The 20,864-nt window shown below is 42.1% G+C and overlaps 1 protein-coding gene and 1 long non-coding RNA gene across 8 annotated transcripts in view; one reads left to right on the top strand and one right to left on the bottom strand.

Annotated features, from left to right (window-relative positions):
• Window positions 1-20,864, bottom strand: part of PIP5K1B (phosphatidylinositol-4-phosphate 5-kinase type 1 beta) — a 327,342-nt gene that overhangs the window by 188,080 nt on the left and 118,398 nt on the right. The window lies entirely within an intron of this gene.
• On the top strand, window positions 17,575-18,936 carry LOC125964623 (uncharacterized). Its single transcript, XR_007477814.1, has 3 exons — window positions 17,575-17,641; window positions 17,785-17,878; window positions 18,830-18,936. It is a non-coding gene; the product is annotated as an uncharacterized LOC125964623 (long non-coding RNA).

The following is a 20,864-nucleotide window of genomic DNA, read 5'->3' as shown; positions in this document are numbered from 1 at the left end:
GCTCTGTGGCATGTGGGATCTTCCCGGACCAGGGGTCAAACCCATGTCCCCTTCATTGGCAGGTGGATTCTTAACCACTGCGCCACCAGGGAAGCCCTCTTACTCTCTCTTTTTAACAGCAAAAAATGCTGTAATGAATGTTCTTGCTCATATAACTTTGCACACTTCTTCCTTGCAAATTTCTGCAGCATCGATTCCTAGAAAAAGAACTGCTGAGTTAAAGGATATGCACATTTATACTTTTGCCGGTACTGCCAAAATGCTCTCCAAAAGAGATTTCATCAGTTTGTACACTCACCAACAGAACAGAAGAATGCACTTGTCATCAACCCTTCACCAACACTGGTACCATTGATATTGTTAATTTTTGCAAATCTTGCTGTTTTAGTTCCCATTTTCCTGACCACTAGCGAAGCAGACCCTCTTTGTGTGTTCATTGTATTATTTGCCTTTAACTTCATAATTTTTTCCTGTTTTATGTTTATACACTAATAACATGCTCAAATATTTTATACCAATTAAACTGCATTTACAAAATAATCGTCCTGGAAACTCTAAAATGAATAAGATTCCATGCCTGCTCTTAGGAGTTTTTATTGTTAAACTTATTAGTTCTCACAGGGCAGAAACTGTAGGTATTCTTCATCATCTACCAAATAGTTCTTCTTTATTCCTTTTTACTATAATAAAAATTTGCACTTCTCTAGATAGCTTTTGAAATTTGAAAGCAGTTTAGAAGAATTTATACCCATATTCACAATTTTTTTTTTTTTTTTTGCAATAACAAATAAGAGATGCACTCCATAATCGGCTGATAGGGACAGGGGATTCTTTTGCAGGAATATATACCAACAGCCTGCCAGGTGTTTGGAGGGTTGAGAAACACACCTGGGCAGAGAGACATATAGAGAAACTGTAAAAGTGCGTGTTTAGGGCTTCCCTGGTGGCACAGTGGTTGGGAGTCTGCCTGCTAATGCAGGGGACACGGGTTCGAGCCCTGGTCTGGGAGGATCCCACATGCCGCGGAGCCCGTGAGCAACTAGGCCCGTGAGTCACAGCTACTGAGCCTGCGCGTCTGGAGCCTGTGCTCCGCAACAAAAGAGGCCGCCATAGTGAGAGGCCCGCGCACCGCGATGAAGAGTGGCCCCCGCTTGCCACAACTAGAGAAAGCGCTCGCACAGAAACGAAGACGCTACACAGAAAAAATAAATTAATTAATTAATAAACTTCTACCCCCAACATCTTCTTTAAAAAAAAAAAAAAAGTGCGTGTTTACCTATCCCTTTAGAATCTTATACTATAGGGTTGAAAAGGACCTTTAGGATTAGCTTCCCTGTGGTGAGAAGCAATCAGGTCTCTTTAGCTGGAATTGTTTTACATTATGGTAGTATCTTTCTTGCCATACTTCTGCTTCATTCCTTTTAGTGGGGAATGAATGAAGCACATCGAGAGCACTTCACCATCCTCCTATCTAGCTGGCATTTTCTTTTTTTCCCACGTGAGTGAAGCCATCTTTATTTTTTTTATTTTTTAACATCTTTATTGGAGTATAATTGCTTTACAATGGTGTGTTAGTTTCTGCTTTATAACAAAGTGAATCAGTTATACATATACATATTCCCCATATGTCTTCCCTCTTGCATCTCCCTCCCTCCCACCCTCCCTATCCCACCCCTCTAGGCAGTCACAAAGCACCGAGCTGATCTCTCTGTGCTGTGCGGCTGCTTCCCACTAGCTATCTATTTTACGTTTGCAGACCTACTAGAGAATGGACTTGAGGATACGGGGAGGGGGAAGGGTAAGCTGGGACAAAGTGAGAAAGTGGCGTGGATATATATATATAGCTGGCATTTTCTGAGGGTTTATTGTCTGTCTATCTAGGCATTGTCCTAAGTGTGTTAGAGGTATTTTCTCCTTTAGGTGCATTTATGTCAACACACCTTGACAAGGAATGTAAAACTATTACTCCTGATTTACCTAAGATGAAACTGGTTCAGAAAGATAAAGAAGCTTATTCAGAGCCACGCAATGAGGAAGTGACAAAGCTGGCCCTTAACCCCAGATCTGTTAAGCCTGAGTCCATGCTCATAATCATCACATCTGACATCATAACTAGACACAGGAATACAGAGATATCAGCTTTGCCAACTGTGCCTTTCAACTTAGCATACACCCAGCTAAATCCTATGGTTAGTCTAACTACTTGTTTCTTGGCTGTGTGGGCCTATTTCCAAGCAATATCAAGCCAGCTTCTATTCTTTTTATCTGTGCTCTCCATTGACCAGCAAGTTCATGGTTAACTCTCTTTGCCCAGAGGTGTGGAGGTGGGTCAGGGACAAGCCAAGCCTCACTCCTCTAGAGTTCCCACGAGACAGTTTCACAGAACTCTGCCGGTTAGGTACACGGAGACGTGGGCACTCGATTGAAAGGCTTCCTAGATGGGGCCAAAGTAGAAAGGTTTCACTACAATATTGGCATTTTGGAATCTTTAGAAAAGGAATTAGAATCTAGGCTTGTCTATCAGCTTTCCATAGGGCAGGTGTAGGACAAACAACCAACCCCTCTCCACCAAAAGAAACCCTCGAGGAACCTCCACTCTCTTACCCATCCTTCCCAGCCTTGTATTAGCCCCGCTTACTTTGAGAGGATACTAACCGCTGCCCACCTACACCCCTAGCCTCTTATGCTCTTGCTGCATATGAAGACAGACAGACAGACACACACACACACACGCACGCACGCACTGCTGTTGTTGCTGTTTTAGGGAATGGGAGGGGATAATTACAACTCCTTAAGGGAGGCTAAGACATACAGGGACATTTAATATACTTCTGGAACTACCAGTGGTATATAAGATCTTGTTGTTCTATCTTTTATCACCTACTTGAAGAGACTGCAAACCTTTCCTTTTCATTCCACTGACTTCTTCAGTTTTTAAAAGAAGAATGTCTTTAGTTAAGGAGGAGAAATAACCCAGCACCTCTCAGTGCTCCAGTACTGCTGGCAGGGCCATTGGTCACTATTCAGGAGGTAAGGTCTCTGACTTCATGAAACAGGTGGGCTTAATTGCTATACATTTACTCAAATAAAGAGAACAAAAACAGAAATGAAACTTCTTCCTGGGGCAGGGATCACTGGATTTTTTTTTTCCATTTATGCTTCGATTTGTATTAGTCACAATGTTTTTAATAACTAAGTTTCTTGATCTATAAAAAATAGATAAAATGAGAAAAATAATAAATGGTATAGAAGCAGACATATACCATAGTATAAAATAGCTTTGCTTCTTCTTTCAAATCTCTCCCAGTTTAATTTTTTTCCCCTCTTAGTTTAATTTTCATGACAAACTCTTTAAGTAGGCCAGAGGGGACTTTTATGAATGTATTTTTAATATATATATTATATATATAAATATTTTATGTATAATATATATTAAAATATTTTAATATATTTTTATATATTTAATGAATATATATTAATAAAGTATAAAATATATAAAGTATATATTTTATAATTTATTGGAGTATAATTGCTTCACTATGCTGTTAGTTTCTGTTGTCCAACAAAGTGAATCAGCCATATGCATACATATATCCCCATAACCCCTCCCTCTTGAGCCTCCCTCCCACCCTCCGTATCCCACCCCTCTAGGTCGTCACAAAGCACCAAGCTGATCTCCCTGTGCTATGCGGCTGCTTCCCACTAGCTGTCTATTTTACATTCGGTAGTGTGTATATGTCCATGTTACTCTCACTTTGCCCCAGCTTCCCCCTCCCACCTCATGTCCTCAAGTCCATTCTCTATGTCTATGTCTTTATTCCTGCCCTGCCACTAGGTTCATCAGTACCATTTAAAATTTTTTAGATTCCATATATATGCTTTAGTGTACAGTATTTGTTTTTCTCTATGATACTATAATATATACATATCCATACGTATGCTATAGGAATAAATAACACTTATGGAAAAATATATACACATATGTATATATATATATTTTTACAGGAATAAATAATATTTATGGAATAGAGAGGCAAAGCTCAAGGATCCAAGATTTCTGGGACTTCCCTGGTGGCGCAGTGGTTAAGAATCCACCTGCCAATGCAGGGGACACGGGTTCGGGTCCTGATCTGGGAAGACCCCACATGCTGCGGAGCAACAAAGACCGTGCACCACAACTACTGAGCCTGCGCTCTAGAGCCCGCAAGCCACAACTACTAAGTCAGCATGCCTCAACTACTGAAGCCTGCTCCACAGGCTTGTTGCTAGCCCTGTGCTCCACAACAAGAGAAGCCACCACAATGAGAAGCCCATGCACCGCAACAAAGAGTAGCCCCCATTCGCCTCAACTAGAGAAAGCCTGTGTGCAGCAATGAAGACCCAATGCAGCCAAAAATAAATAAATAAATACATAAATTTAAAAAAAAAAAAGGATCCAAGATTTAGAGGGAAGAAAGGGGAAGGCTTATAATTGCTAAATGAGACAGAATCATACATAAAACAAAAATAATTTTACAAACTGAAAATACAGTGATTTCTGTAGATTGACAATGAAAAGCATCATCTGCTAGAGATGTGCTGTCAATCTTCGACCCCTCTTCTATAGGTAGGCCCTAACGCTCCTTATAGAACAGAACCAGCAGCTGTCAGACCAAGGAATGATGGATGCTGACAAAGGATGAAAAAAAATGGCTTCTCTTTAAATTCCTAGGATCAAGCTGTCTTTTCTGAGAGAATGGGGAGTGAAGCTCTCCCTCCTTTCACCATTAAGTTAGTTTAAATGATCGTAACAGTAATTGTTAACAGTGGTATTACTACTTGCTTGGTAGTTCTGCCCATATTTCTGATAAACCACAGAAAAACAATACCAAGAGAGTTTTTAACAAAAAGATCTGAAATGTTAATGCTAGTATTTATCTGATGGGGCTTTAAAATTTGGAATTTAGGTGTTTCCTCAATACAAAAGGATTGGTTCTAAGGATTTAAAGGCCCTAATATAATAATTCCTTTTGTGAGATAGATATGCACATATACTTCTATAATACTGCGTTAGATTCTGCTGTAATTGTTTTAAGTGCTTATTATGTACGGGCCAGGTCAAGTTACTTGCATTAGTGATTTCTCACCATAACCCTATGATCTTCTTCTTATGGATGAATACTGAAATTCAGAAACACTGCACATCTGAAAGATAAATTCTAGGTCATTTTGCACTAAAGACTATGCAATTAAAATGTATAGACAGAAGTAGAGGTTATTCATGAATCTTTCAAGAATCTCAATAATCAGGTTAAAGTTAGGGGATAATCTGAAACATTGTGCACAGTTTCAAGTAGCGATTAAGCATTCTTTGCCCATGTAACCTGTATGTTTCAAGATCTAGGATTACATTGCATTCAAGATGTGATTTTCTCCCTACACATTTTCTCTTTTAGAATCATGGAACCATTTCCAAAATCTTCTGTCTTAGAACCCTGTGCATTTGAACAACAACAAAACCCCAGCCATTGTAGGAGCTCAGGACTTTCCCATCTGCTTGCAGCTCCTTCGATCCATGTCTGATGGCTTTTTCTCCCTTGCCTCTGGGTCCCTCCTATCATGGCCCTTTCAATTACTGTGGTTTTCCTGGTCCCAAAAGCTAGGATCAGCCCCTTCTGCCAGAAAAGCTCCCTACGTCTCTAATAGAAGCACTATCAAAACCCAGCTGGACACCTGGGCTGCAATAAGGATGGAAGGGAAGAGTCCCTGGCCAGCGGGCTGCCGGTCACTGAGGCGAATGTGATGGACTGACAGGGGCCAGTACCTCCCCCTGAATCCCTGAGAAGCTCTGCTGTGGGGTCCTGCCTGCCTAAGATGCTTCTGCATTCACCACAGCTCCGGGTCGCTGGAGAAGCTTCTCCCAGATCCTTTCCATGGCACCACGCCACCACCTATTGTCCCAGGCCCTCTCCCTCCTCTCACCTACAGCTGGATGCTGGGGGTGCAGGACGAGGTCCAGACACAAGTGAAAAGACACATGATTGGAGGTTCCTAGCTCTGCCAAACCAGCTTTTTCACCAAAGGGAGAAAAAGAGAAGAAAAAGCATTCACAGACAACGACTACTGCCCATATTTCATAAGGCCCACCATATTAATGAACAAACACGAACAGACATTTGGGATCAGCAGTACGCAGAAAAATCTGAGTTTGGGACCCCTTCTGCTACAGGGGAGGTTGTGAGACTGAGAAAGTTAATGATATCACTGGGCCTCAATTTCCTGCTCTGTAAAATGAAGGCATTTGACTGGATGATTGCCAAAATTTCTTCCCATCTAAAATTCTATAAGTCTACTTTCTAATTTCACTTATTTTTCAGTCTATGCAGTCACCAACCAGAAGCCACTTGTTTTGCAAGGTTTAACGTATTGCATTCCAACATTTTCTCTCTGCTTTTTTTTTTTTCCCATTACAGTTGCTCCTTAAAAAATACAACCTAAGTGTTAGCATACGGTGTTTGTCTTTCTCTTTCTGACTTACTTCACTCTGTATGACAGACTCTAGGTCTATCCACCTCATTACAAATAACACATATATATGGAATTTAAGAAAAAAAATGTCATGAAGAACCTAGGGGTAAGACAGGAATAAAGACACTGATCTACTAGAGAATGGACTTGAGGATATGGGGAGGGGGAAGGGTAAGCTGTGACAAAGCGAGAGAGAGGCATGGACATATATACACTACCAAACATAAGGTAGATAGCTAGTGGGAAGCAGCCGCATAGCACAGGGAGATCACCTCGGTGCTTTGTGACCGCCTGGAGGGGTGGGATAGGGAGGGTGGGAGGGAGGGAGACGCAAGAGGGAAGAGATATGGGAACATATGTATAACTGATTCACCTTGTTATAAAGCAGAAACTAACACACCATTGTAAAGCAATTATACTCCAATAAAGATGTAAAAAAAAAAATACAACGTAAGTAAATGCATTTTGCCTACTTTAGACTACAACCCTTAAAGTAAGTAAGACTGATACTGAGAAAGGAGAACAGGGTAGTCTTTTCTCACAAGAGAAGCAGGAGGAAGCAACCTTGCTTCACCCATGAGCAATTTCCAGAAGTGCCAGCTGGGTAAAGCTGAAGGTGCTACTTATGTGTTTGGTCTTTTTCTCTTGAACTCAGAGCATCATTAAATTGATTTTGACATTGCCTAAGGTCATAAAAGTTGGTGTCAGAGTTACCGACAGATAAACACCTAGTCTGGGATTCTTCCTATGGGAGCTCGCCACCAGATTCAGGTAACTTTCTGGACCTTCAGGTGATGTGACTGTTCTTAGCAAGTTTCTCAGAACCTCTTGACTTGATCCCAACAAACCAGCCTTCCAGTGGCCCAGCTCAGGATGGATCACGGATGGCCCCAGCTGGTGGATGACCTGCTATTAAAGTGAAAGCGCCTGACCCACAGTCCAGTGCTCGATAGAGGGCTGCTTCCTTCCATCTTTCTTGGTAACAGTTAGAGGAAACTGCGGTGGGTTTCTGCAGCCCAGACCTCCGACCCTATACTCACTCTCTCTCCAACTGTGCTAACCTGTCTGCCATCTACCACAGCACCTCTTTAGGCCCTGCGGTAGCTAACTCTCAGGATGCATATAAGGAAGCAGTTTTCTGTCTAGAAATTTCTGTGTTATGTTCTCTTACATGTTCCTTTAATCTGCTGCAGAAAAGGCCTGGCTGATTCCCGACCTTGTCTTGACTTCCGATGGCCTCCACCTGTGTCCTGACCCACACCTCTAACTTCTGCTCTTCCAGGTCTACTTTGATATGACCTGGACCTGTGCACAATCCTTGCACCCTTCTTCCAGCACGAGTATCCGACACTCGGCTTCAGGCGGCGACGTGGATGTGCTTAGAAACGGCTTGGCTTGTGAAACAGACATACCTGGTATAGTATGTGGCTTCGGGGAAATTTCTGCAGTCTGGCTGGGTAAGAAAATAGCTTTTCCCAAGAGGAGCGGTGTCTCACTGTGAACTGAAGGGAAGGAAAGCAGCCCCAGTCTCTTCAATCAACCACCACCAACCAGGGCTGCTAGACAAAAGTGCAGATGGTCCTGATGCGAAGCACCACAGCCACTCGTACTGATGGGTTTGCATCGTCAAGAAGCGTTAATTTCATGGGAGTGGAACCACCTGCCATCAGCCCTGCAAAATGAGCGTGATTGGAAGTACCTGTGTCTCTAGCCCATGATTTAATGTGGTTGGAATTTAACCACCTGGTAATGGGGAAAAACCCAAACAATATGGAAATTTTTTTTTTTTTTTTTCTTTTTGCAGTACGCGGGCCTCTCACTGTCGTGGCCTCTCCCGTTGCGGAGCACAGGCTCCGGACGCGCAGGCTCAGCGGCCATGGCTCACAGGCCCAGCCGCTCTGCGGCATGTGGGATCTTCCCGGACCGGGGCACAAACCCATGTCCCCTGCATCGGCAGGCGGACTCTCAACCACTGCGCCACCAGGGAAGCCCTTTGGAAATTGTTTTTTTCAAAGATTCAAAAAGGAGCAAGGAAATACAAATCATTCTTATTACACTCAGTGCCTGAGTAGAACACAGCGTACGGCCAGGGCTCCAGCAGCCTCCTCGCCACGTCTTCCCTCCCTGGACCCTTCTCCCTTTTCAACTACTGTTGTCATAGTAGACTTCGCCACAACTTGACCATACTGAGGCCTGATTCCTCACCTGCCATAGGGTTCCCTGATTGGGCTGTTTTTGTAAAGAATGGATAAGGGTAAGGCATTCCTTAGTCTTTATAATCTTAATTATCTTCTTTAATACTATGTTTGGCTATCTAATTATATCATGACCCCAAAACAAAAACAATACATCTAAATCCTCAACCACAGAATCCACAGATGAGAAGAGCAGAGGGAAGCTGATTTTCAGTTCTAGTAGCTGAGAAGAGAGGCCTGAAAGACAGTGCACAGGGGCAGTTCTGGGACTGGGGGGCAAATTTATTCCTTTACCTAACTGGACTAGGGAAACTTCCTCAAGCCATGTATTATACTGGCATGTTTATTGCACAATCTAAGCTGTTTCTAAATTAATCAACTCTTCACATAGCCTTCTAAAGCCAAGTATCAGTTAAGTCATAGATTCCCTTAGGCCAGGGTTTCTCAACCTTGGCACTGCTGACATTTTAGACTGGATAATTCTTTGTTGTGTATGTGGGGTCTGTCCTGTGCATCGTACGATGTTTAGCAGTATCCCTGGCCTCTTCCCACTAGATGCCAGTAGCACTACTTCCTCCAAATGGGACAATCAAAAATGTCTCCAAACATTGGCAAAAGTTCCCCGAGGGGAGGGGGACAAACTTAGCCCTGGTTGAAAACCACAACTTCATCTAAGTGCAAAACTCTCACAATATACACCAAGATAAATCACCTCCCATCTGCTGGTGAAAGTACTGTGTTGATGCTTAATTTGTTGTCTGCGTATATGGTGTCCATGTCAAAAGAATGCCTTGCATGTTAGGTTTATCAAGAACAATGTCTTGAAGTTTCACAGTTGTTTTAATTCATGTTGTGTTGCACCAAGCCAAGTGCAGAACCTAATTACTGAAGCGATTTATAAACAAAAAACCAATGATACAGCAGGACAGGAAAGTGCACTCTGTTCACCTGTGTCATGATCCTGGTCCTTAAAAATGCTGCTGGCGTAGTGTGTGTGTGCAGACGAGCCTGCCCACCCTCCCTGCCTTCCATGTCTACTTGCACACGTACACACAAACAGGGGCTACTGTGGCCCAGAGCAGATGACTCTCCAGTTCTCCAGGGTAAATGGCACAGGAAGTATTTTGGCCATCTGCTCAGAAGAAATGCCCACGTGGAAATGGACACGAAGGGTGTCTCTGGGGCAGATGGCTTGGTCTGCTCACCCCCGTGCGGCCACCAAAGGCACTGGCAACAAGTGCAGTGTGCTGAGAAAGGCTGAGGACCCAGAAACTTGCAACTTAAGCTCCAGCTCTGCTTCTTGACTCAGCACATTCTTGGCTAGAGATAAGTATTTGGGCTTTTACTTCCTTACATGTTAATGAACAGTTTTATCAGAGGCATTTCCAACTCTTAACAGTTTAAGTTTCTAAGAATATAATGCAGACAAATGTCACTCCCACCCACCCCACAATCCTTCTCCTTCTAAATTCATCATTCCTGTTATTTCCATCTCGAGTGATGACGAGTATTCTCAATTCAACAGAAACTGCAAAAATGCACAAGATATCCAATTACTTTCAAGAAAAAGGACTAATCCTGTCATCGGAGGTGATGACCTTGTTCCTATGTTTTTGCCCAAGATTAAATCTCTGTGGATAGCTAGTGTTCCATTTCCAAAGAACTACTAAAAAGGTCCATTCTAGTTAACCCAAACTGTGTGCTGAAAGATGGAAAATACCAGTCCCATGGCGCATATGAAGTCACCAGAGTATTTATAGCCCTTGATTCCAACCTAGGGATCACTTGACTCTATACCCCATGGAGAGATTTTCCATAAATCATTTCCTTCTTCCAGACATGCTTCATAAACGTGACCTGCTTCTGTAAACACTGAAGAAATCACATGGCAAATGGTACTGTGGGAGATGCATAATAATACAGGAAATGATGGACACCATCTGTACTATCTCCAGCAGCGAGATCAACATTTGCTTTTCAAAACTGTGTTCAAAGATTGAAAAGTAATATGGCTCATGTTACTACTGTAACATGAAACAGTAGATCTTTGAACACATGAGCCATATTTGCTTTTTAATCACATGGAATAATATCAGAAGCCCAGTTTCATGCTCACACCTTGTAAAATGATCTCTTATCTATGTAAATTTATTACAGAAAGATTTAGGTCCTGGAGATATGTTTATTACTCTTATTGATTGGAGGGAGGGAGTTAAATAGAAGCGAGAGGGGAAAGAGAGGAGGAAAAAGAAATACAGACAGGAGATAGTCTACACCTCAGGACCCCTACACCAAGGTCTACTGACAGTCTCAGACAGACATGATAAAGGGATGGAAAAGTGCTCTAGGTACACAGAGGAAGACGCTGTTAAATTATATTAAGATCAACCCCTAAATATGTCCATGTCCTAACCCCTAGAACCTATGAAACCTAAGAGAATGTTACCTTAGAAGGCAAAATTTTACCCTACAAGGTTGCAGATGCAATTAAGGATGCTAATCAGTTGAACTTGAGATGGTGAGATTGTCCTGAATTATGCAGATGGGCTCAATGTAGTAAATGTGGGTCCTCAAAAGTGAAAGAAGAAGAGGCAAAAGAGAGGGTGAGTGAGATGTAAAAAGGACTCAGCTGCCATTGCTGGCTTTGAAGATGGAGGAAGGGGCCACAAACCAAAAAATATAAGTGGCCTCTAGAAGCTGGAAAAGGCAAGGAAATGGATTCTCCTCTAAAGCTTCCAGAAGGGAATGCAGCCCTTTGGGACACCTTGATTTGAGCTCAGTGAGATGGTACTGGATATCTACCATACAGAACTGTAAGATAATAAATTTGTGCTGTTTTAAGCCACTAAGATTGTGGAAATTTATTGCAGCAGGGAAACTAATGCATGTATTAATTTTAAAACACTCTCAATACTTTTAGGTCCTGTCTACCTGAGGCACCCCACCTTTTCATCCACCAGCCCCCAAAAGATGGATCTATTTATAAACAAAATGTTCTACTGGGACCTGTCTGGAATGGTTTATCTTTTTTTTTTTTTTAAGGCAGAAGTCACACGCTGGCAGCACACAGTAAGTTTAAACACACTGAAGTCAGACCAAGGGGACTGATTGTTGGCTGACTATCTCTTTCTTTAAACTCAATACTTACAAAATTATTTCCAAGGCATTCTTCACAGCTAATTTGCACTGGGCTAAAATTAAGGAGATGGGTTTATATCTCTATAGTACCAGTGAATGGCAGAAAACAGGCTCTAAATGACCATTTGTTGAATGAATGAATATATGGGTGACAGGTTTGACATGGAAGAGTATACATCTGGCCTTCCGGATGGGAGACGGTCTCTACAGGACCTCTGTGGACTAGAGATGACCAAGGATGGACCCAATAGGAACACAGCACTCTGGTCTTTCTCCTTTTCTTTCCATGAGACCACTTCTATATCTTAGTCTCTGGTTATGTCATGATTCCCCTAGGCTTGAAGAGCAAGTGGGGTAGGGTCAGAGTGCCATGTTTATACACACTTATTTTAAGCTTATACACACTTCAGTTTATTTCCTTACAAGATTGTCTTGTAAGTCTCATGACAGGCTTTTGATCATTTTCTGGTGTACTCATTTTCCCTGGACCATAGAAAAAGGGGGAAATCTCCACTTTTTCCCATAGAGGATTAATCTTTTTAAACCCATAGAGTCATTTGAGTCTCTAATCCACAGGGTATTTAAGAAAGGGCAGGAAAGAATGCAAGATATTATCACCTTTGCACCAAAGGAAAACTAGCACAGACTTTCTTAAAGCAGTTGAGAAGTAAAATGTAACCTCCTGCCCACCTTTCACCTTCTTCACTTTCACTTTTCTATAGCATCCTGCATGCACTTAGTAAAGCAATTGCTGCAGGGGATGATCACAGAATCAAAACCAAACAAAACAACATTAAAAACCTGAGCAACTTAAAGGGCATTTGCTTGTCATCCACATCCTCAATTTTACAAATGAAGAAATAGAAGATCAAATATAATACAAAATTACATTCAAAAGTAAAACTGAGGGCTTCCCTGGTGGCGCAGTGGTTGAGAGTCTGCCTGCCGATGCAGGGGACGCGGGTTCGTGCCCCGGTCCGGGAAGATCCCACATGCCGCGGAGCGGCTGGGCCCGTGAGCCATGGCCACTGAGCCTGCGCGTCCGGAGCCTGTGCTCCGCAGCGGGAGAGGCCACAACAGCAAGAGGCCCGCGTACCGTAAAAAAAAAAAAAAAAAGTAAAACTGAGATCAATAAACAAAGAATTTCAGGTGGAAAAAATATGTTCCCCCTCCTTTTTTCCCCCAAAACACAATTTCTGAGGAGAACGAATTCAACAACTTGCCTACCCCAGAATAGCTTGCGAAAGGCATTAAACCTTAGGATAATTTCCACACAGATTACTCTAGTATGGGGGAAAGATCAGCAGGCCTACAGGAAGAAATTCTAAAAATTGTCCCAAACTATAAGGAAATAATACAATTATCCTGTCCATCTGAACTGATACCGAATCTAAATTAAACAATATTTTATGGAAAACATGGTTTTATTATTTTCAAGTACTTAAGAGTATCTCAAAAAGAGAACTGTGTTTCCAGTGACTGCCTTTTCATTGTCTGCTTAAATCAATTTTACAAAAATGTCAATATCCAATTAAGGTTTACAAAAAAACTTTTAATAAAACTAGAGTCAGGAAGAAACTTTCTTAATATGAAAAATAATTATTGAGCTACGTGACAACATTATACTATTGGAAGCACTAGAGTGACACTTCCCAAATGCATTTGACCAAGGGATTTGCATTTACGTATCTATTAATAATGTGTGTGTGCCAAAGAATGCACTCTGAGAAACAGTGCAAGAGCCATTTGCCCTTTAAAATCATGAACAAGACAAGGCTGTCCTTTTATCATGAAGATTCTTTGATACTATTCTGGAAGATCAAGCTAGTAAAATAAGACAAGAAAACCAAATACAAAATGCTGGTTACAAGGAGAAAACTTATAATTCACAGATGATATGATTATTACCTGTAATACTCAAGAATCAATCATGGACCTAGTGGAATAGTTTTAAAAGATCGAGTTGGCACTTTATAAAATATACGCACATGAATCAAGATCTTATACATTTCTAGTTAGAAAATGCAATGGGAAAAAAAAAAGAATCCTATTCACAGTAGGAATAAAAAAATCCCAAAACAGTAACCAAAAAATCCCACATAAATTACTCAGAGTATATTTAAGCAAAAAGAGGTACAAAATCTTTGAATAAAAATTTACTGAGGAGCAGAAAAGACAATAAATATATAGACACTTCATTCTTGGAAGAATAAAGATGCTACTTCTCCCTAAATTCATTAATAAGTTTAATTGTAACAAATATCACAATAGAAATCTTTTTAGAGGAAATGACCTTAGAAGTCAAAAGTTGAATTAAAGGGATAAATATAAAAACATCAATCAGGAAATTTTTGAAAATTAAAAATACCATGGGAGGTCTTACATTATGAATATTATAATTAAAACAAGGCATTACTAGTACAAAATTAAGAAATGAAAGCAAAGACAAAAGTTTTAGGGGAAATATCAAGAAATCTGACTTTATAAATCTTGAGTTAAAGAAAATTAAAAGCCTAATCTAAAACCAGAAAAACACTGGCAACAAAATTGCAAGCCTTTCATATATAAGTAGCTCTTAAAACAGATAATCCTCAAAAGAAGACATACAAGCGAATAAAAATCATCTGAAAAAAATGGTCAAACTTACTAGTGATAAAAATAAACGCAAATTAAAATGAAAATTAGGGCATTTTTCACCTATCCTGTTGGCAAAGATTTTTGAAAAGAATCGTGCTCAGTGTTGGTGAGGACCTGGGAAAATATGCGCTCCCCTGATCAGCTAGAGGGAGTCTAAAGTGGGATAACTTTTGGAAAGGTAATTCAGTAATAGTGCTAAGATGTCCAGACAGTTTAACTTGGTTCATGAGGCCAGGGGCCAAGTCCCTTGTATTCCCTGCTGTATTCCTGCTGCCTAACACCAGTAGGTGCCCAGATTTATCTACTGAGTAAGAACACATGAGGAGATAGGTATCCTAAGGCCTTGGAAAGCTGAGAACAAAGATGCTATCCTGCCTGGGCCATTGGGTGCTGAATGCTCTCTGGTCATTTGAGTTTCTAATCCACAGGGTATTAGAAATCAAAATCACTCAAGGTAGTTTTGCTGAGGATGAGTCTGGGTCAATAAGTAGGAAGAGTGTGGATGGTTGTAATGTTTGCTATTCAAGAGTAGATTGCTAAATTCCTCCTTCATGGGGCTGGAAGCCTGAAGGTAAAAGGTTATGGCCTGGTGCCTCGCGTTTGGCCAGACTCTCCCTTGGGCACCAAGCACTGTGTGTGTCCCTGAAAGGATTCTGAGGTCCAAGGGATGCTCCACTGGCATATGCTCCATCTGCTGCTGCTCTGTGCAGCCACTTGTCTTCTGGCAGGATATCTTTCCCTTGGCTAGAGCACCCAGGAGCTTTCTCATACTGTGTAGCTTCTTCCCACCCATTTGTAAACTTGCCTGAAACATTCCAGAACCTCCGTAATCCAAATAAATAAATAGCAATACATATGCCAATGGAAGTATTCAATATGCTTTTAAAAGCCTGCTTACAAATTAAATGAATGAATAACAAGCGTGGTGATGAACATCAAGGTAGCTTAGGTAGGCATATTCCAGATTTTGAAAGGAAATGGAAACTTAGGACATTTTTATACGTAAAACTCCCTTGAGAAACAGGATTTCATCTTACCAAGCAAAATTTCAGAAGACTTCATCCTTTGATTTTGTTCACAAGTGCAACTTCACTGCTTCAAAATCTCTTTTGTACTTACAATTTTAAGACACCCTAATTTATATGACAGTTATATCCAAATTAAATGTTCCATAGAACAGAGGAGGGGAGGGAATGGTGGAATAGATTTGCTTTCAAGTTTCAAATAATTAAGTTAAAAATAAGGAAATGATCTTGGGGGAGGACCGTGCTGATCGTGCTGCTTAGTTTTTCCATGATTTTCTTGAAAATGCATGTAACGCAAAGCTGGACTTCCCTGCCCATCCCCACTTCTCCCCTCCTGCTGTCTTCCATGACACATCCTCACCCCATTCTACTGCACTCTGTGTCCTTGGAAAGAATGACTTTTCATTTCCTCAGGAGAATTCCACTGGCCCAGGACGAGCAGCTAGAACACTTAGAGGCAGAGACAAATGAGGAGAAAGGGCTCTTGAAACACTATCCAGTTACCTCAGACTATTTCAGACCCTGGGTGATGGTAAAGCTACAACAGAAGACCTCAAATTTTTATTTAATATGCTGGAAAGGAAAGAAAACATTTCCCCTTTCTGGATGCAGTCTTTTATTTTTTTTCAGGTTTCTTTAATGGACAAAAGTTAGATTTCCTTGTGCCACTGAATCCCACTGCTTTTCGAAAACAACCTGTCAATAGTAGGAACTACCATCAAGAGAGGACAGAGTCTCAAGCTCCTTGGAATTCCAAATTCGAGCAGGGTCCCAGTGTGGAGAAGGGGGCACTAATATCTGTTGCTTCACTAAGAGCTGCGTTCTGCCGGGTCTGCCAGGTCCTTGCTCTCAAGCGGCTTAAGTTCCATTGTGGGTGAGTGGGGATCCAGCAACAAGAGTAGAGATTTAACATTTGTACAGCCAACTACCATCTTCCAAGTGCCTTCTCATACATCCTCAGATCTAATGCTCAAACCACACTGTGGTACTCCTGGGCGCAGACATTCATTGTCTTGCACGAGGCTGAGTTCAGATACGGCAGAGCCAGCCTGACTGCCCGGCCACACCCCTTCTCATCCGTGGCTGGTGAGGAAGGCAGGCAGGAAGACCCAAGGGCCGGCACTCTCATCACTGCCTGTTTTCGGGTCCTGAGTGCAGCTTTAAAGTCTGCACTCCTCCACGATTTTGTGAGGGACGGAGCTGCTTTTAAAACTGCTAAGTTATGATTCCCTCTCCCTCCCTCTGAAACAGCAAACCTGAAAAAATCATGGATCCTGTTTCTTTGCAAACTTTTGTAACTTTATGTTACAAACTGTATGTTTGTAACATAAAGTTACAAAAAAAAAAAGGGTGTTTACTATGCTGCTGGGCCAAAGAAACAGACTGCCAACCAAATCCCAATCCCCCTGACAATTACTGGCATCCATCTAGGGCAGCCTTTAATGGGGCCAACATCCGGAAAGAAGAGAACCTTTATATGACAGGGATGGGAGACGAATGCCTTTTAAAATTCATTGCTGAAGCTCTTCCCTATGTGGCCGATCATAAACAGTCTGTGGACCACAGACTAGGGGACTTGACGATGCCATGTCATGAACAGCCGATTTTCAAACACCCATATGGTGACCCATGACACAGACAATCACTATCACCTTTGAACAGAAAAAGCCAGAAGCGAACTGAGCTCTTTCAAAGTGTTCTTCCCATGATCTGCACATTCAAAGCCCAAATTCTACCCACTTCTTCCCCGCCTCCCTCCCCCCAAAATATCTCACCTCTAACTGCAGATCTGGAACTGTAGGCTCAAGAACATATCTCTCTGGAAAGTCTACAACAATTTTAGAATTAAGAAGAAAAAAGTGATACATTTCTTCAATGCTATGTGTCAGGCACTGTGTGGGCCCTACGGATGTCAAGATGATTGGGCAAGGCCCCTGCTCTCCAGCTGCTCCCAGAGCAGTTGGCAGGACATAACTTCAAACGATTATTACAAAACAAAGTCATCCATGATAACAGAGTTAAGGGCAGGAGGCCTGGGAAGCAGTGACAAACAGTCACTACCTGGGAGCATGGGCAAGGGCCCTGAGAGAGCTGTTTCTGGAATGCAGCCAGTCTGCAGTGACCAGCATGGGCAGAGAGGTACAGGGATGGACTCATTCAGTGTGCCTTGAGTCTGGTGTGTGTTGAAGGCAATGGCAGAAGATGGGTTAAGACACACCCAGTGCAGGGAGGACTGCAAACGATTCGTATGTTGTGCTGTGGAGTGTGGGTTTTCCCTGTAGGTAACAGAAGGCCAGCGGAAGATCATAAGGGAATGACTTGGCCAGCTTTGTTTATTTCAGGAACCTGACACTCTGGAGGAGAGGGTATTAGGAGGTAATATCAAAATGTGGGTGTTCCTTAGTCTGGGGGCCTCTCTGTTCCATCTGTCTCACTAATTCCTGTGAATCAACAGCTTGACAAACTGAAGCAGAACCTGGACTTCTCCCCAGTGTCCCCAATCCACACTTCCAACTACCTACTTGATTCTCCCCTTCGATGGCTCACTGACACCCCCAAAGTGACAGGTCCAAATTGGAGACCTTGAGTTTCCCTCACAAACCTTTCCCCACACCATTCCTTTCCATCTTGATAAATGGCCACGAAATCCACCCAAGTGCTCAAGTTAGAATGCTGGGCTCATCAGTCATGCCTGTCACCTCACCCCCACATGCAACCATGCGTCAGCCCAGTCCATCCTAACTCTGAAATATACCTTGAACTTCTTTCCTTTCCTTCTTCCTCTTCCTAGCCTACACCCTTAGCTTAGGCCACCGCCTCCTTCTCTAAGCCAGGGCTTCTCCGATTAGCACCACTGACGTTTGGGGCCAGACGGTAGCTTTGTGGGATTGTCCTGTGCATTGTAGGACGTGTAGCAGCATCCCTGGGCTCTAGCTGCCCAGGAGCACCCCCTGCCCACAGTTGTGACAACACTGTCTAATGACCCTGGGGGACAAAACCAGCCCCAGTTGAAAGCCACGGCTCTCAGCTCAGGCTGCCTCTCTCTTCCATGCTGGGGACGCTCCATCACACTGGGCTCTCCTTCAGGTCCTTGAATCCACCCACTCCTTCCTGCCTCCAAGGCTCAGCAGATGCTGTTCTATCAAGAAAGCTCTCAATTCCACTCTTCTGTCAGCCGGCCCCTTCTCAAGCTTGTGATCCCAGACCTGTGTCACCTCCTTAGGCTGCCTTGAATACCTCGCCTAAAAGGTAGCAGTACTGCCTGTGTTTATTTTCTTCATAACACTTTTAAAGGTAGTAGTAATTTTATTATGCTTAGTTTTTCAGGTCTGTCTCTACCACAACAATGAAAGCAGGGCCAGGATTATGTCTGTCTTGGCCTCTGTCCTACCTCCAAGGTCTAGCTCAGTGCCAAGCTAAACAAATATTCACCAACTAAATAACTGAGTGAACGCATGGACGTACAATTAGACGTATGTCGTACAGCCCAGGCACTGACCACACCCTTAAAATTGACAAAGCCACAATATGAAAAATTAGCTCAGGAGAACTAGAATGTCACCTAGACAGCCTATATTTCAATAACCAAATGCACCCTGATCCATAATGCAAAGCAGATGGCAGCACATCTTGGATGAAGAGAAAGCACTTGCATAAAAGTAACAGTAGTTCCATCTTCTCTCCACCGGGAAATAAGTACAGTTAGACCTTCTAATTGAACCCAATTCCATATAATTCCTTATATTCCTTATAATTGGACCCAATTTATATCTCTGGGTGTCTACATGTATATATGTCTCAGGAATTGAGCAAAATCAATTCAGGAGGACAAAGGACCTTAATATTACAGTCCCCAGGGACCACACCAACCTCTTTTTCTTCTCTCCCTAGTGCTATGTGTCTCAGGGGTGATGGCTCTCATGCAGAGGGCGAACCATCTCATCTTCCTTTCATAACAAAAGTCTCAGATGCAGTGAACTGAACTCACCAGAAAAGACAGGTGGGCCATCTGGGGGAATCTGACTCCCATAGGGGAAAATAACTTCTAACTTGGGTCACCCTTCGACCCAGTGCTTCCTTTATCAGGTCTTTTCAGCTACTGAGTAGATTATTAGTGAGTTATTACCCCCCTGTGACAGTCTACCGAATAGTTAGCTTTTAAAACATGTTCTCCTAATTTGACAGTTCAGAATATGTCACCCACTCCAAGTAGATCTCATCCCTTCCTGACAATTTTGAGTTCTGTGGTCAAGAATAATTTTTGAAGTTATGACTTTATTCGTCATTTTATTTCCAGTGTTCTGCTCAGTGCCCAAGGAATCGATTTGTTTTTCATTTCAAAATGACTATGCACTTTCCAGAAAAAAGTATTCTTGAGGCTATAGTTCAGATTCTATATTCAGAGGTGAGACACTCTGGAGGAGACAAGTTGGCTTCTGAACCACTAAATTAGGGAAATCATGCTCTAAAATTGTTTATTTCCATTCATTTTTCCCTTTCCAAAGATGGCTGGGTTTATCTGTGCCACTGGCCCCCATTATTCTACTGGATAATTGAGAATTTTCCATTTTAACGTCATAGGCACCACAGTATTCAGAGGAGAATGTACTGGTTAGGGTCTGACAGACCCTAGAGAGAGACAATCAGGGTGAAAATCCCAGCTTTATTCTGCCACTTACTGGTTGTGTGCCCCGGAGCAGGTTAACTTAACCTCTCTGTACCTCAGTTTTCTCATCTGTAAAATGGGAGTAATAGTACTACTTCATAGGGTACTTATAAGAGTAAATGAGTTAATAATTCTAAGTGCTTAGAATGGTGCCTAGAACATGCTAAGCACTTAATAAATGTTAGTTCTTATTACTAGCATAGCTTTTAAAATGCTTCCAACTGGTAATAATTATGCTTTGATTTGCTGAATTAATAGATTTCTGGCTAGAATAAACCCACTGGAGTCTGAAAAATAAGATGCTTCCAGCAACCAAAGATTCTAACTTCATAAAACATCAAAAGTCCTGAATAAGCACATGGCATATGTCTTATTAGTGTCTATTAAGTAGATATAAGCCGAGAATCTAACACACATTGCCTGTCATCTTTTTTGGAATCCAGAATGAAGAATTCCAGAATTTTAAATATCTATGATCTTATGCAACATCTTAAAAGCCACCTTTAAAAATCCTTGTTAAGTATCCAGGAGAGGGAAGAGGGGTGGTAGTGATAAAAATGGTCAAGCCCTGAGCATTGGGACAGGAGACTGCTGACCAGATCAGAACCCGCTGGCCAAGCTGCAGGGAGGCGTGCAGATGACCCGCGGATATTAACCCTTTTAACTTGAAAACAAAAGCACCCTTGTGCCCTGAGA

The sequence above is a fragment of the Orcinus orca genome, chromosome 6 (genome assembly GCF_937001465.1).
Source record: "Orcinus orca chromosome 6, mOrcOrc1.1, whole genome shotgun sequence".
NCBI lineage: Eukaryota > Metazoa > Chordata > Mammalia > Artiodactyla > Delphinidae > Orcinus > Orcinus orca.
Note: the sequence above shows the minus strand (reverse complement) of the source record. Positions and strands in the feature narration are given on the sequence as shown.